Raw genomic sequence first — 17,590 nt, 5'->3', positions numbered from 1 at the left:
GCCAACTTTGGAAATTCGGCACGATTCACACGTTGCAAACCGGCCTCTGAAATTTGCAGCTCAATTAGTGTTACAAGGGAGGTTTATAACAAAACAAGCGGATCAAGAATCGGAGTTTCGGGTACCGAGATACGGTAGCCCGAAGTTGAGAAAATTCAAGACTGGATGAGAATTTTCCAGATTTGAACCTCCAACATGAGGAATTTAATTGGGTATCGAAACGAACTTGGATTGGCACCAAAATTGGAAGTATTTCAATACTATATGGAAAGTATCTCTCTATCTAATTTCGAGGAAAAATACCTTCGGCAAGGTAGTTAATTAGCCCACCAAAGTTCAAGAAAAATCCTAAGGCAATCTGCCTTTGACTTGCATTTCCCAATTTCCAATCGTCTAACCAAGAAAGTTATCCAACCATGGTTCATTTGTGAAATAAGGGTCTAAGATACACCCATAATATCTTTGGTAAGTGTTTAATATCAAAAACATCAACTAACAAGTTCACTCCAAGATTTGGTTCCAAACCAGTCCAAACATTAGGGTTTTCCAAAACAGAGCAGTCCACTTGTTTCAGTCACAAATCAGTCAATATAGCTCAAAATCGAGCATGGCTTACGCCGTTGGAAAATACATTCATAGGACTAAAATATCACAGAAGAAATCATTTCCAAATTCGGCACCCAACTGGTTCAAATTCGGGCATCAAGTTGCTGCCTGACCACTTCATTCCAGACGAACAGAGCAACAGGACAGCGAACTTAAAACATTTGGTTCGGCTTGCTCACAAAGAATCAGAACGTGTATTTTATACCAAATTAAAGCTAGGAATGTCTAGTTTCAAACGCCACTGACGACACATGATTTCGACATCCGAGGACAGAGTTATAGCCAAAATACTACTGCTGGTCGGAGTCATACGCGAATCAGTTTCCAGATTTGCTGGTTTCTAAAAAAAATTCATTTACCCATTCAAACCTCGTTATTTTTCAATGAAATTTTCCACACCTCTAATACATCATATAGGCATCCAGTTCAAGCCATTAGTTCATTAAAAACTGGCCTTAAAATGGCCGAATAAAACAGGGGTAGAATCGGAAGTTTTTGCTTCTCACACCCAATGAAGTTTCTACTAATTACCCACCACTAATGCATCATTATAATCACTAAACCAACAATATAATCACCATTAATTATCACATCAGCAACAACAACCCAAGTGTGGGAATTCCAAGAGCCCACAATCACATTTTTACACCATAATCAAGTAACTAAGTGCATGCATGAGCTTAATCTTGCCATATAATCTCCAAAAGATAAGAATCCATGGGTTGATCATTACCTACTCCTTTGGTTTGCAAGGTCAGAATTTTCGGCCCTCTTGAAGCTCCAAGAAACCGTGAAAGCTCCCCTCTTCCTTAGCTAGATATAGTCTCCAAGTGGTTTGCTAAGTGGTCTCCAAATTTGGTGTGATTTGGATGAATTTTGGTGCATGAATTGAAGATGAAAAATGAAGAACAATGGAGAGCTCTTCTCCTTTCTTGTTGCACGGCCAATTGAAGTGAGGAGAGAGAAGGTGTTGGTTCAATTGTGGCTTCCTAAGTAAGATTCATTGTGTGGTGCAAAACCCATCTCAAAGTCAACTTGAAATAGTGCAATTAGGATGCGTTTGGACTCGATTTTTCTAGCGCGTTTGGTTCGCTAGTGCACTAAACCTCCAATGCATATATATTCATGTAAATATTATTCACTCTTAATTGTCTCGAAATAAGGGTCTAAAGTCCCTCAAATGAAGTCGCGCGTGTGAAAACGCGTACCGTCAATTTTACCGCTATAACGCGAAACTTTCGAAAATTCTTATAACGATTGCACTACTAACTATCACTTGAATATTTATTCATAAAATTACCTATTTTAGGACCATAGTACAAGTCTCCAATATTCCAAGCTTATTGTGCTACTACGCGGATAAAATCTCCAAGCACTATTCACTATTTTTACGAAACGCGCTCTAGGAAATTAATTTTTGAAACGAATCATTTTAAAAATATAACGAAGTTACATTACCATGTATTTAGGTCTAATAAGACTAGAAAATATTCCTTGGAAATAAAATCCAATTAAATAATTTATTAAGCCATAAATTAGGCATAAAATAATAGTTTTTACGAGTCTTCACATCCTCTCCCCCTTAAGACCTCTCCCCCTTAAGAAAATTTCGTCCTCGAAATTTACCTTGGTTGATGAACAAGTTTGGATACTTCTCTCTGATTGTCTCTTCAACTTCCCATGTTGCTTCCTCTACTCCATGGTTCTTCCATAGAACTTTCACTAGTGGTATCTGCTTGTTCCTCAGTTCCTTCACCTTTCGATCCAAAAGTTTTACCGGTCTCTCCTCGTAGGTCAGGGTTTCATCGATCTCAATACTCTCCGGTTGTAAAACATGAGAGGGGTCTGGATGATATTTCTTAAGCATGGACACATGAAACACGTTATGAATACGAGATAAGCTCGGTGGTAATTCCAGCTTATAGGCTACATTCCCAACTCGCTGAATAATCTTATAAGGCCCTACAAACCTTGGTTGTAGTTTCTTCCCTTTTCCGGACATCAAACTTGCTTTTAAAGGCGTAATCTTGAGAAATACCATATCTCCAACAGTGAACTCCAAATCTTTTCTCCGATTGTCAGCATAACTTTTTTGTCTACTTTGAGCGGTTTGAATCCTTTGCCGTACAAATTTTACCTTTTCATTAGCCTCCTCAATCCATGATACAGTAGTCGTGTCTAAGATTTTCCGTTCACCTACTTCATCCCAACAAATTGGGGATCTACACTTCCGACCATAAAGTGCTTCGTATGGAGCCATTTGAATAGAAGAGTGAAAACTATTATTGTAGGCAAATTCCACTAACGTCAAAAACTTACTCCAATTCTCTCCAAAATCCAGTACACAAGTCCTCAACATGTCCTCAAGAGTTTGAATTGTTCTTTCAGATTGTCCATCAGTCTGGGGATGATAGGTGGTACTAAAGTTCAACTTAGTCCCCAACACTTTTTGCATCTTTTGCCAAAACCTCGAAACAAATCTTGGATCCCTATCCGACACAATACTCACAGGTATACCATGTAGTCTAATAATCTCATCTAAGTACATCCTGGCCAGCTTTTCTAACGGGTATTTCATGTTAATCGGTAGGAAATGAGCCGATTTAGTCAATCTATCCACTATCACCCAAATAGCATCATGGCCTCTCTGTGTCCTTGGTAAGCCTGATACAAAATCCATGGTAATATTTTCCCATTTCCACTCAGGTATTTCTAGAGGTTGCAAGAGCCCAGATGGTTTCTGATGTTCGGCTTTAACCTGTTGACAAACCAAGCATGTCTGAACAAATTGGGCAATTTCCTTCTTCATATTTTTCCACCAATATAGACTTTTCAAGTCTTGGTACATTTTATTCCCTCCTGGATGTACTGTAAACTTTGATCGGTGTGCCTCTTCCAAAATTTCTTTTCTAAGCCCTTCATCCTTTGGCATAACCACCCGATTTCGAAATCTCAATATTCCATCTGATCCCAAAGTGAAATCGGTCTGGTCTCCCATCTTGACTCTCTCCACCAACTTCTGCATTTCAGGGTCCTTTTCCTGAGATTCCTTAATACGTTCCAATAGAGTGGAGGTTATCACAATATTCCCCAAAATCACTTTCCTTGGTTCTAATCGAGGATTCCAATAACTAACTTCCTCCAACAATCGAAATTCCTTAACCATCAATCCAGCCATTTGTACCTGACGGCTCAAAGCATCGGCCACTACATTGGCCTTTCCAGGGTGGTACTTAATAATGCAGTCATAATCTTCCAGAAATTCCATCCATCTGCGTTGCCTTAAATTCAGCTCTTTCTGAGAAAATAAGTACTTAAGGCTTTTGTGATCTGTAAAAACCTCAAATGTCACTCCGTACAAATAGTGTCTCCATTTCTTTAAAGCAAAGACCACAGCCGCTAACTCCAAATCATGGGTCGGATAATTTCCTTCATGCGGCTTCAATTTTCTAGAGGCATAAGCTATCACTTTATCATTTTGCATCAAAACACATCCCAAACCTTCCTTAGAAGCATCTGTGTAAACCACAAAACTATCCTTTCCATTTGGTAGAGTTAGAACAGGCGCTCTAGTCAACCGTCTTTTCAACTCCTGAAAACTTCCTTCACACTTAGGACTCCAAATAAATTTTCCATTTTTCTTGGTCAACTCAGTCATAGGTCCAGCAATTTTAGAAAAATCTTGGATGAATCTCCGGTAATACCCTGCCAATCCTATAAAACTCCGAACTTCCGTTGGGTTTTCCGGTCGTTTTCATTTCGAAACAGCTTCCACTTTAGCTGGATCCACTTTAATCCCATCCTTAGAAATTATATGCCCTAGGAAAGTCACTTCCTTTAGCCAGAATTCACACTTGCTAAACTTAGCATATAACTGATGTTCCCTCAAGATTTGTAAAACAATTCTCAAATGTTTCTCATGATCTTTCACATTCTTGGAATACACCAAAATGTCATCAATGAAGATCACCACAAATTGGTCCAAGTAAGGCTTAAAAACCCTATGCATTAAATCCATGAAAGCGGCAGGTGCATTGGTTAACCCAAAAGGCATTACTGCAAACTCGAAGTGCCCATACCTCGAGTTAAAAGCAGTCTTAGGTATGTCCTTCTCTAAAATCCTCAATTGATAGTAACCTTGCCTTAGATCCAACTTTGAAAACACTACTGCCCCTTGCAGTTGGTCAAACAGTTCATCAATATGGGGTAGTGGGTATTTATTCTTAATCGTAACATCATTTAAGCCTCGATAATCTATACATAACCTCAAACTCCCATCTTTCTTCTTTACAAACAAAACTGGGGCTCCCCACGGGGAATCACTCTCTCGAATAAAACCCCGTTCCAACAAATCCTGTAATTGTAACTTCAACTCCTTCAACTCAGCTGGAGCCATCCTATATGGTGTCCTTGATATAGGTGCTGTTCCCGGAGCTAAATCAATTTTAAAAGCTATTTCCCGTTCCGGGGGTAGAGACTCCAATTCTTCAGGAAAAACATCAGAAAATTCTTTCACTACCGGTGTGTCATCCAGATTCACCTTATCGCTAGGGGTATTAATAAGAAAAGCCAAATACCCTTGAGCTCCTTTACTTAACAATTTTCTAGCCCGAATTCCCGAAATAAGTGCAGATGAGGCTAACTTACCCCTCACGTCCAATTTCAGGGTTGTCTCCCCTGGAATACACAATTCTACAATTTTCGTCCTACAATTCAGTTGGGCATTATAACGGGCTAACCAATCCATCCCTAGGATCACATCATATCCTTTAATCGCTAGGCCTATCAAATCGGCCAGCTATTTTCTTTCGTTCACGCAGATTTCACTATTCTTATACACCAGATTAGCAATTAAACTTTTGTCCCCAGTGGGTGTTTTAACCTCCAAGTCATATGGTAACTTAATTGGCTTCAAGTCTATTCCACTCCTTAATCCTTCCATTAGTCTAAATGTGCATAGTGCAAGAAATAGATTAATTTAAGCAAGAACGAAGAATTATACCAAAATTAGAACCAACCAAGAAAGCATTGGAATTAACAATAATTTACATTCATAAGCATGTCAAGTTTGTACAATTAGCAAGTTAGGGACAATTCACAAAATATAGCACACAGGTGCTCAAAAGTATACTTTTAGTCACAGAAGACTAAAGTAAGAACAAGTGCCCAAGAGTAGGCCACACAAGCATGCAAAATACAATGGCCTCAGCACTCGCGTCACCCTAACTAGTCCTAACTGTACCAGTCAAAAGTCAAAAGAGGTCAACGACCAAGATCCTAGTCCATAGCAGGGCTATCAGGAGGAACCTCCTCCTCGGGATCCTCCTCCGGATCCTCCTCCTCCTCATCAGGAATCACCTCAGCAGCGTCCTCAACCAAACTAGTCGCATCAGCCAGAATCTCGAAAGCCCGGTTACGGACATCCCGTCCTAGCCTAGTGAGTCGAGCCCTAGTATCCTGAAGCTCCTGGTTAACCACTGCAGATGTGGCTACCTCACCCTCTAGCACCTCCTCGAGCTCGGCAATCCGCTCACCCTGAGCGCCTACCATCTGCCTAAGCTCGTCTACCACAGCCTGTAAAGCGCGGTTGGTATCCACCAACTGACGACGCTCGTCGTCCATAGCATGCACTACATGGCTCGGGTAGGCGTAAGTCAACCTACACGGACATCGAGGGTATCTATCATATGGTGAGTAGCGTACTCGAGCTCCTCCTACTCGAGCTCGGTAGAAGATAGTCCTAAGAGGCTCATAATGACCATTCGCATGGCCATTCCCGTTAGCTGCCGGGGCTCCGTTTCCGTCAGCCATCCCTGCAAAATAATAACAATAATAATATTTTTCAGGTTAGAAACTTAAATCACTACTCAGTTCCAATATCCTGCAATGCATGTCTATCTTAATCGTTGGTTCATCCCAATCGTCACTTGAGGTAGGACTAACTTAGTTGCTAGCTCGCCTCAAGTATCACTTAGGGTAGGATTAATTCATCCCGTATCGAGTCTTAAAGGTAGAGTATCTAATATGTCTCCCATATAGACCTCTAACCTAGTGCTCTGATACCAACTGTGACGCCCCACATCTCCCTAAGGCGGACCAAAGGGTATCCGCGGACGCCTGCCCAGCTCACGCCAGGACTCAAGCAATTCCATTCAATTTCAAACCGAACTAAATACTTCGAAGAGAGCAACATAAATACAATAATGCGGAAGCGTTCAAGCTTAACAAGTCACTTAACGCGTAACCGGTACATCGGGTAATCATAAAATGACTTAAATTCAAAATACGCGTCAGGGCCCAAACTTTCAAGATTACAATTTCCAAACATACAACCCAAACCAGGGCCTAGTAAAAATATATCACAGGAGTCTTAACAAAAGTACAACGGATGGTTTCTCCATATTTCTCCAAGATTCGATCCTGTTAAGGAAAACAAAACTATAGGGTGAGCTAAACGCTCGTGAGGCCAAGAACACACATGCAAGCACTTAGTCAAATAACAATCCCAAATTTAATAAATAAAGCCATGTCTTTTCAATACTCAATCAATCAAACATGAAAGGTAATCAGAAACAATTCAAGGATATAGTAGCTCTCAGGAGCTAAGTTCCACTCGATCTGCCGTTGTCATTCGTATACCTTCCCGCATTGACCCTCCTGTCAACCGGGTCGGTATTTCCATTTCCGTAGATCACCACTTACTTCCCTCCGTCCACCGTACACCCCAAGGGCCCACAAGTCTATTATTGGGCGATACTCTACGAGTATGCCAAGCAAGACCTCTTATTAGATCGAGCTTATGTGTATCTCATGGCTCGCCCCAGTCCCCGACCAAGCCCATTACCGGCTCGAGTCTAAGGTTGGCCTACGAGTTTGGGCGTCCCCCATTCATTTGAAGGTCGAGGAGGTTCACTCCAACGACACAAGCATTCATGACATAACATTGCATTTCATTCATTCATTCAATACATTCCATTCATTCATTCGAAATTAGAACGAGTGCGATAAAGTACGCACCCGCCCTTATCTTTAAAACTTTCAACAAATACCACAATTAAACAAGTATCAAAATTCACACACTTGACACTCACCGAGCAATTCAATAAGAATTATTTTCTGGGAGTTCAAGTGTCCGCGGTGAGATCCTCTTGAAGGTCTCCTTGCGCGCCTGGCAATTTAATAGTGAATAATCATACAATTAACCCACTTATCAAGAAGATTGTACACTAGTACAATCTAAGGATTATTTTGCAAAAAGGAACCTCAATTACACGTAAATCGAGGTTCAACTTGTCTTTTATTATGTACAATAATATTTGAGTTTTTATCTTGAAAATCGTAAGCAAAACGTTTAAGAATATCAAAAGAACAAAGAGTTTTTGAAAAACTCTATTTCTTTGGAATTGGAAAATTTTTCAGTTTTATGATGAATCTTTGAAAAATCATAACTCGCTCGGTATAAGTCGAGAATTGGAAAACTTTATACCGTTGGAAACCTCTTAGAGAGTACTATAAGTTCCTAGAAGACACTTTTCCATGAATCGAAGTGAAAAGTGGTCAAAAATGAGCTTGAAGACGCAGGGTTGGTTTTCATGGCAGAATTAAGTTGGATTTCGGCCAACTTTGGAAATTCGGCACGATTCACACGTTGCAAACCGGCCTCTGAAATTTGCAGCTCAATTAGTGTTACAAGGGAGGTTTATAACAAAACAAGCGGATCAAGAATCGGAGTTTCGGGTACCGAGATACGGTAGCCCGAAGTTGAGAAAATTCAAGACTGGATGAGAATTTTCCAGATTTGAACCTCCAACATGAGGAATTTAATTGGGTATCGAAACGAACTTGGATTGGCACCAAAATTGGAAGTATTTCAATACTATATGGAAAGTATCTCTCTATCTAATTTCGAGGAAAAATACCTTCGGCAAGGTAGTTAATTAGCCCACCAAAGTTCAAGAAAAATCCTAAGGCAATCTGCCTTTGACTTGCATTTCCCAATTTCCAATCGTCTAACCAAGAAAGTTATCCAACCATGGTTCATTTGTGAAATAAGGGTCTAAGATACACCCATAATATCTTTGGTAAGTGTTTAATATCAAAAACATCAACTAACAAGTTCACTCCAAGATTTGGTTCCAAACCAGTCCAAACATTAGGGTTTTCCAAAACAGAGCAGTCCACTTGTTTCAGTCACAAATCAGTCAATATAGCTCGAAATCGAGCATGGCTTACGCCGTTGGAAAATACATTCATAGGACTAAAATATCACAGAAGAAATCATTTCCAAATTCGGCACCCAACTGGTTCAAATTCGGGCATCAAGTTGCTGCCTGACCACTTCATTCCAGACGAACAGAGCAACAGGACAGCGAACTTAAAACATTTGGTTCGGCTTGCTCACAAAGAATCAGAACGTGTATTTTATACCAAATTAAAGCTAGGAATGTCTAGTTTCAAACGCCACTGACGACACATGATTTCGACATCCGAGGACAGAGTTATAGCCAAAATACTACTGCTGGTCGGAGTCATACGCGAATCAGTTTCCAGATTTGCTGGTTTCTAAAAAAAATTCATTTACCCATTCAAACCTCGTTATTTTTCAATGAAATTTTCCACACCTCTAATACATCATATAGGCATCCAGTTCAAGCCATTAGTTCATTAAAAACTGGCCTTAAAATGGCCGAATAAAACAGGGGTAGAATCGGAAGTTTTTGCTTCTCACACCCAATGAAGTTTCTACTAATTACCCACCACTAATGCATCATTATAATCACTAAACCAACAATATAATCACCATTAATTATCACATCAGCAACAACAACCCAAGTGTGGGAATTCCAAGAGCCCACAATCACATTTTTACACCATAATCAAGTAACTAAGTGCATGCATGAGCTTAATCTTGCCATATAATCTCCAAAAGATAAGAATCCATGGGTTGATCATTACCTACTCCTTTGGTTTGCAAGGTCAGAATTTTCGGCCCTCTTGAAGCTCCAAGAAACCGTGAAAGCTCCCCTCTTCCTTAGCTAGATATAGTCTCCAAGTGGTTTGCTAAGTGGTCTCCAAATTTGGTGTGATTTGGATGAATTTTGGTGCATGAATTGAAGATGAAAAATGAAGAACAATGGAGAGCTCTTCTCCTTTCTTGTTGCACGGCCAATTGAAGTGAGGAGAGAGAAGGTGTTGGTTCAATTGTGGCTTCCTAAGTAAGATTCATTGTGTGGTGCAAAACCCATCTCAAAGTCAACTTGAAATAGTGCAATTAGGATGCGTTTGGACTCGATTTTTCTCGCGCGTTTGGTTCGCTAGTGCACTAAACCTCCAATGCATATATATTCATGTAAATATTATTCACTCTTAATTGTCCCGAAATAAGGGTCTAAAGTCCCTCAAATGAAGTCGCGCGTGTGAAAACGCGTACCGTCAATTTTACCGCTATAACGCGAAACTTTCGAAAATTCTTATAACGATTGCACTACTAACTATCACTTGAATATTTATTCATAAAATTACCTATTTTAGGACCATAGTACAAGTCTCCAATATTCCAAGCTTATTGTGCTACTACGCGGATAAAATCTCCAAGCACTATTCACTATTTTTACGAAACGCGCTCTAGGAAATTAATTTTTGAAACGAATCATTTTAAAAATATAACGAAGTTATATTACCATGTATTTAGGTCTAATAAGACTAGAAAATATTCCTTGGAAATAAAATCCAATTAAATAATTTATTAAGCCATAAATTAGGCATAAAATAATAGTTTTTACGAGTCTTCACAAACTGGACTAAGTAGTCTTCATAAAAAATATAGCCCTCTGTCTTAGCTTCGAAATGGTATAACTTGTACTTCAATCCAATAAGCGTAGTTTCGGTTTTGTCCGATACGCTAAGTAGCGGTGAATCTGCCTTTTTGGATCCTTAGCTTAAAACTCATTTCCGGTCATTTTCCTAGCTAAATCTTGTACTTGAATGACTTTGAGCCTATTGAACGGCTGTTGTGATGAATTTATATTGCGTATGACTTTGGGATTGATTGAGAAAAATAATGAAGCCATAAGTGGCTGGAAAAATAGGTAAATACAGAGGGCATGCTGCCCAAAAATTTTAGGGCTACGCCATTCCTTCAATTGAGTTGATCTTAGTACAAATAAAAGGTTTTGGGGGTAGTTTGTAACCCTAGGACCAACTGTTATCTTTTTGCTCAAAAGTCATATCTTCTTCTTTTGTACTAGTACTTAACCTGAAAAGGCGTACGACATGTAGTCGAGCCTCACTTGTGCATTCCGTTTACTCGATTTTGGATGTGAAACCTTCAATTGTTTTACTTTGATGATTTTAGGGTTTCTTGGCGATTAAAGCCAGTTTGAAGTGAAAACTTTTGAAGTATTTGTACTTGAACCGGTGAGTGTACCACTCCCCTCATTTGTTGCTTAACTTGGTTTCTGCCCTTGCAATCTGCGATTTAAATGACTGCACTATCTGTTTATTCTGTTTGAGACGAGGGTGTACTTTATTACACTCGTTCTCTTATCTGTCCATATGCCTATTTACTGTGTATAATCTGTTAACTGTATCTGAGTCTGTTCGGACGTCGTTTGGAGGCTGGTATCCAACGACCTTTCTGTGACCTCTGAGCTCAACACCTGTGGCTAGTTACTCAAGTCGGGCCGGCAAGGGCCTGGTCGATTAGATAACGAACCACGGTAGTCTGTTTTGGGAATCTTTGGGTATTGAGACTCTTGATTCCGGTATACTCGAGTATTACCATTACTGTTCCTGAATGGAGTTCGGGCCCGGTAGGGGTATGTTTGGTGGACGAAAATTGGTGTAAAGTGGGGTCTACGGATATGTTGGTTCTATTTACGTTGACGGAGAGTCAACGAGTTCGAATCAAGTACTGCAAATGGTAATCTGGCTCCTGAGAGCCACTTGTATCCTTTCCCTTTGAATCACTGTGTCTAAATGCTTTCCTTTATATCTGGTATATGTATCTGATTGATTAAACGTGAAAGGCCATGATTTTACCCCTATATGTTTGGTACCTCATTGAGCGTAAGCTCATCCCTTTCTGTTGCCTTTGTTTTTCTTACAGTGGACATACTTGGGAATCACGGTTTTGGGGGAAAAGGGTCAAACTAGTATATATGTCATGTTGTTAAACTCTTTTGAAAACGAAACCCTAATTGTATTTTGGGTAGTATGAGTACCTCGGATCGCACTTTAGGTTAATTTGTTCAAGACTTCAATGTAAATATATGTATAAGTGTTTAACCTTGTCTATTAAATGTATTTCGTTGAGACTATGATTTTATGGTTTGGTAGGCATGTTCTCACCTTAGTAGTTTCCGATTGTTCATTTTCTTTGGGTCCTATCGCGCGTACTATGTTGGATTTGTGTGAATCGACTCCGTAGTCCTGGCGAGAGCTGGGCAGGCGGTCCGTCGAACCCTTTGGTTCGCCTTAGGGTGAGGTGGGGCTGTCACAAAAAGCATGAGAGAAAATAAGATAAAAGAATATAAAATAAGGGAAATTTACGGGTCCTCACACTCTCTCCCCCTTAAAGAAATTTCATCCTCGAAATTTCCTTCTCAACAGAATCTATCAAAATCTGCATTAGATGGCAGATCATGCCTTCTATGTCCTCAGACGAGTCGGAGACCTGAAGTTGCTCTAGGTGAATTCACCCGAGCCGGTACTTTCGATCCAGTCCTTTTCCCCTTCCTCTGTCCAGGGTTAGTCTTGATTGGTTGCTGGGTTCTTTTCCCTTCGTGTAGTACAACTGGGCAGTTAGCAACCCGATGATTGGCACCCCCACAACGCAGGCATTTTCTCCTTCTTTTCCAACAATTCACCTCAGTATGATTGATTTTTCCACAATAGCCACAAGATGGGTGTGGAATTGAGATTTGATCTCCTGGTGAGGCCCCTCTCGGAGTATCTTCTTTAGGTGACCCCAAAATTCTCACACCACTAGTTCCTCTACCTACCTTAGCGAGTGGCCTACCTGGATCACCTTGTTCTTGCCTTTGAATTTCACTAAGTGCACCCCTTTTCTTTGCATGGAAGACCTTCGCCTGTGCACCTGAAATTTCTATCCTTTGGCTTTTCTCTGGAACTTGTGCCCTTGCTAAAGTCTCTGCTAAAATCCCTTCGCATTGCCTTTTTAGTTCTATATTCTCATGCAATAGCTCAATTTTCTCCGAGTATTCATGTTTCCATCGCTCTTCTCAGTACTCGGCTAATCTCTTTTGAACCTCTACTTCGTTTCGAAGAATCTCGATTTCCTTATACATACCAACCAAGTGTGCCATCTCGCGGATTCGGTGGAACTCAAGTGATAGCCTGCCAGGCAAGTCACTGAATCATAATAGGTAACTAGGTATAAGTGGCAATCTAACTATTTAACTGTTAAGTTCCTTTGCTCCCAATTCAACCACGGAAGATTAAACTTAGATATGTTCAAATGAAATAGGCGGGAAAGTAGAACATAGTGAGGACAATATCTTATGCTACTATACCACGTATCACGTATATACATATTGAAACCCTAAAGCATACTATGTATATCAAGAGTTTCACACTTTATGCCACATCTTTGTTTCCAAAATCTCTCTACCTACTTCCAAAATTCTCAATCTCGGTATGCTAATAATCAAGCCAAGTTCATACAGGAACATTAGTGGATAGGTATCAAGGAACTATAGACAAGGGTAGTTCGTCAAGGACCAAGCTATGTATTCGATATCCAAAGTGAGGTAGAGACCTAGATCATTGCAGTCAGGCCATCTCAAATCAAATAAACACTTATCAAGTCCTCACAGTCATAGCAAAAGAAAACAGGTCTTAGGTGTGAATTCCGCAATGTACCCTACAATCTAGTCACCCTCTAGAAAACCCTAGCCAGACTAGTATGAGATTAGACCATGATAACACTTCCAGATCCAACCCCCTCGATCAGTCTACTTACTAGGTCCAATATAAAGATCTTCCGTGCCTTGTTCTTGGCCATCAAGATTTACCTCAAATTCAATCAAGATACAGACCCTTATTCTAGCGCTCTCCACCCTTTGGTACTCAGGTCCAAGAATCTAAAATAAGATAATTCACAACTCGAGCCGGCCGGTCCCAAGAGTAAATCATCCATATTAAAGATTCTTACCCGACATACATATCTATTGTCTGCAAGGACCATAAGAAAAGTTTGAAATCTATAACATGTCATGATTCATAACTTATGCTCGAAAGAGCACTAAGACCTTTAGGCCCATTCACGAAATCAGGACCATAACACCACTTGGCACAAGCTCACTCCGCGTAGAGACCACGCGAAGCAGCTCTAATACCACCTGTGACGGCCCCATCTCACCCTAAGGCGAACCAAAGGGTTCGGCGGACCGCCTGCCCAACTCTCGCCAGGACTACGGAGTCGAATCACACAAACCCGATATAGCGCACAAGCGAATCCCCAAGAGAACAATCAATCGAAGGCTACTAAGTTGAGAAACATGAGTTCTACACCGTAAGGTACCATGGTAGCGAAAATGAAGACAAAAATGCAAATGGAAAGTGGACACATCACAATCCGACCAAGATACGGCCGGATTTGGTGAGCAGTTCCCGCCAGAATTTTCTTTCCTTGTTCAAATGCCGCGCTCGTCTGATCGTCCAGTGGTTGCAAGTAGCATCTTAACAAACACAAAGATACCATCTCAAATGAATGCACTTAATGTACATGATAAAACACTTATATACATACATTGAAAACTTTACAATTAAAAGCGTGATACTTAAGTAAAAGACAATTAGGGCTTTGATTACACAAGAGCTTTTCGTTAGTTGCTTTTGTGCTTTTGACCTAGCTCGTCTATAGTAATTTTGGGTGACCCCGCTACCTTCATGGATCTCTTTTGGTTGTATCTAGCTGACTGCTACTGTGTGACTGGTTCGGTACAGTTGTGTTACATATATATGCTTTTGATCTGTGTGTACCTCTTGTTACTTGCTTATCCTATAATTATCTTTAATGTTATATTTCCGCTTCGACCCTAGATTGGTTAGACCAATGGAGGGTAGTCATAGTGGACGAGCTCGTGGGCGCGGACGTAAGCAACCCTCGAATGAAAGAGGTAACCGAGAACCAATACCTGAACCTAGAGTTGACCCAAATGCTCAAGTAGCCGCTGCTATCCAGCGCATGACTGATCTGCTAGCCCATGTAGTGGAACACCAGGGCCAGAACTGTGACAGCCCCACCCCCCTAAGGCGAACCAGAGGGTTCGGCGGGCCGCCTGCCCAGCTCTCGCCGGGACTCAGTCGCTCACTACAGTCCTCAAACAAATACAAGATAAAACTCAAATATTACATCAAATTCTCCAATAATTACATGTCAAAAGCGAAGCGGAAATAATTCTCAACTATACATAAAATGATTTCCAAATCCAAATGGTACAAAACATATGTCATCCAGCCACGTGAATAAGTACTACAAGCCTTCCTTCGCCTTGAGCCCTGTGGAGGGGAATAAAATATTTTTGGGGTGAGCTAGAAGCTCAGCGAGTAACCAGTAAAATCAGTAATCAAATCGGTTTCACAATAGTTCATTTCAATGATGTCATAGATCAATGATGTCATAAATCAAATGATAAGTCAAGAAACAATTACCATGGAAAGCGATATTACCACATACATTAAAAGGATACGGGCTCACATGGAGCTATTCGTTTGTTCGTTCGTTCCCTTGACATTCCCCCTTATTCCTCCAATCGTTTCAAAATACATTTTTTTAAGTAGAATCCCTCGTTCATCCTTTTGTTCATTCATCCCTTTTCCGGACGTTGGCCGGACTCCACCCATCCGACCATTGGCCGGACTCCGCCCATCCGGAGTAGCCGGACTACAAGGTAATACTCGAGTATACCAAATTCACCCAGGGTCACCATATCGCCCGACCGAGTCTGCTTCTGGCTCGAGTCGATCGGTAACGAAGGGCAGTGGCCAGTTCAACCAAAAAGGCTTACATTCATGCACAAGTAACATTTAATCCTTAATCATTGAAAATTTCACATTTATTTAGGTCGAGTGCGATAAAGTACACCCTCGCCTAGAAAACTCGTTTTAACAATCAGTGAAAGCACTTAACACATTATCAATCAATAATAACAAGCCAATAAGTCAAAGAAATATAACAAACAAGGAACACTCTCATACAAGCACGCATGATATGCAATCGAGTACATAATGCAAGAAACGTTTCACAAGTACTTTGGAAATAGTTTAGGGTCACTCACCTCAATGGCTCAGAAATCATCCATCATATAACATTTCCTTGCTCAAATCCAAGTTTTAGATCACAAACTCAATGCAAACAAGTCCTTTAAAAGTTCGGACAGCACTTCCCCTGAATTTGCTTACTTTTCCAGCCGTCATGGCTTCATTATTTTTCTCATTCCAACCCAAAGGTACACACACAACAACAAGTTCATCCAATAGCCATTCAGCAAGCTCCAAGTAGTACAAATACAAGTCAAGCTAGGGAAAAGTCCGGAAATGAAAGTTAAGCTCAAAATCAGAAAAACAGTTTTGACGTCATTTTGCGGTAATGGTATCAAAGGCACTACGATCATCGGATGAAGGTGCAAGACCCACCTTTTCGAAGCTAAGAAATAGAGCTACAATATTACAGAAGGTCACTCAACCCAGTTTCGAGTGTAACCAGGTCAAAAATGCAAGATACCATACCAGAATCACAAAAATAGATTCACAGAACCTGTTCTAGGGCAAACATCATAACTCAGCCTACCTAAGTCCAAATCCATAAATTCCAAAACCAGATGAAAACTAAGAAACAGGGTTACATGTAATCAGAAGACCTCAACAACCAATTCGGAAGCATTCCTGACCAAAACAACCAATTACAGAAGCAATTCCCAAATTCGGGTAAAACCAGGACAGCAAGGGTAATTTCGACTTTTCTCATTCCACGCTGCTCCGATTGACCTTAAATTTTGTAGGCACCTCTAAAATGTCATTCCCTACAACTTTCATGTTTTAATCCAAGGCCAATTCGGCCTCTAACTAGGATAAATAAAACCGGGCAGAGTGAAACCCTAATTTGCTCCGTACCGAAATTCATCCGGTGAAAAAAATCGCAAAAACCCTAATTTGCTCCAATCTTGAAACCGAAGAGTGAAACCCTACTTTCTAGGTTTATTTACACTTATTGTGGAATGATTGGGTAGTAGGGCTATAATAAATGAATAATTCCCAAATAATAGGGCATTTTTTAAGAAAAACGTGGAGGTTGTACAATTCCATAAATTGAATTTAGGGTTTCGGTTGAAAAATGAGAAATTTGAGAAAATGATCAATCACAAGTAAAACTAGGGTTTTGATTAAACTTTTAGGGTTTCAAATCTTTTAAAACAAAATAAGGTTTTAAATCAAACCCAAAGAAATACACTTTAGTATTTTCTTTAACAACCTCCTAATATTCGGGGTGTCACAAGAACCCTAATCCTCAACCTGGAAATCCTGGTAACCATATAGAGGCGAGGATAGAAACCTTGAAAGATTTCAGAAGTTCTCCCCACCAAAATTTCTTGGAAGCCCTGATCCGACGTGGCTGAGAGGTGGCTGGAAAAGATGATCGATATTTTTGCCGCGTTACACTACACTGAGGAGAGACAGGTGACATTTGCTGTCATCCAACTGGAGGGAGCAGCCCGTTCTTGGTGAAATATTATAAGACTTAAACGGGAACGTGAACAAACACCGAGAACGTGGGCGAACTTCATGAAGGAATTCAATGCCAAGTCTTTCCCTCCTTTAATCCAAGAAAAGAAGGAAGATGAATTCATTCGGCTTCGTCAAGGAACCCAAATCGTAGCCGAGTATGAGAGTCAATTTACTCGGTTATCAAAGTTTGCGCCCGAACTGATTGTAACCGAGCAAAGACGGATAAGGCGTTTTG

The sequence above is a fragment of the Coffea eugenioides genome, chromosome 11 (genome assembly GCF_003713205.1).
Source record: "Coffea eugenioides isolate CCC68of chromosome 11, Ceug_1.0, whole genome shotgun sequence".
In the NCBI taxonomy this organism is placed as follows: domain Eukaryota; kingdom Viridiplantae; phylum Streptophyta; class Magnoliopsida; order Gentianales; family Rubiaceae; genus Coffea; species Coffea eugenioides.
This window is presented reverse-complemented; position numbering follows the sequence as displayed.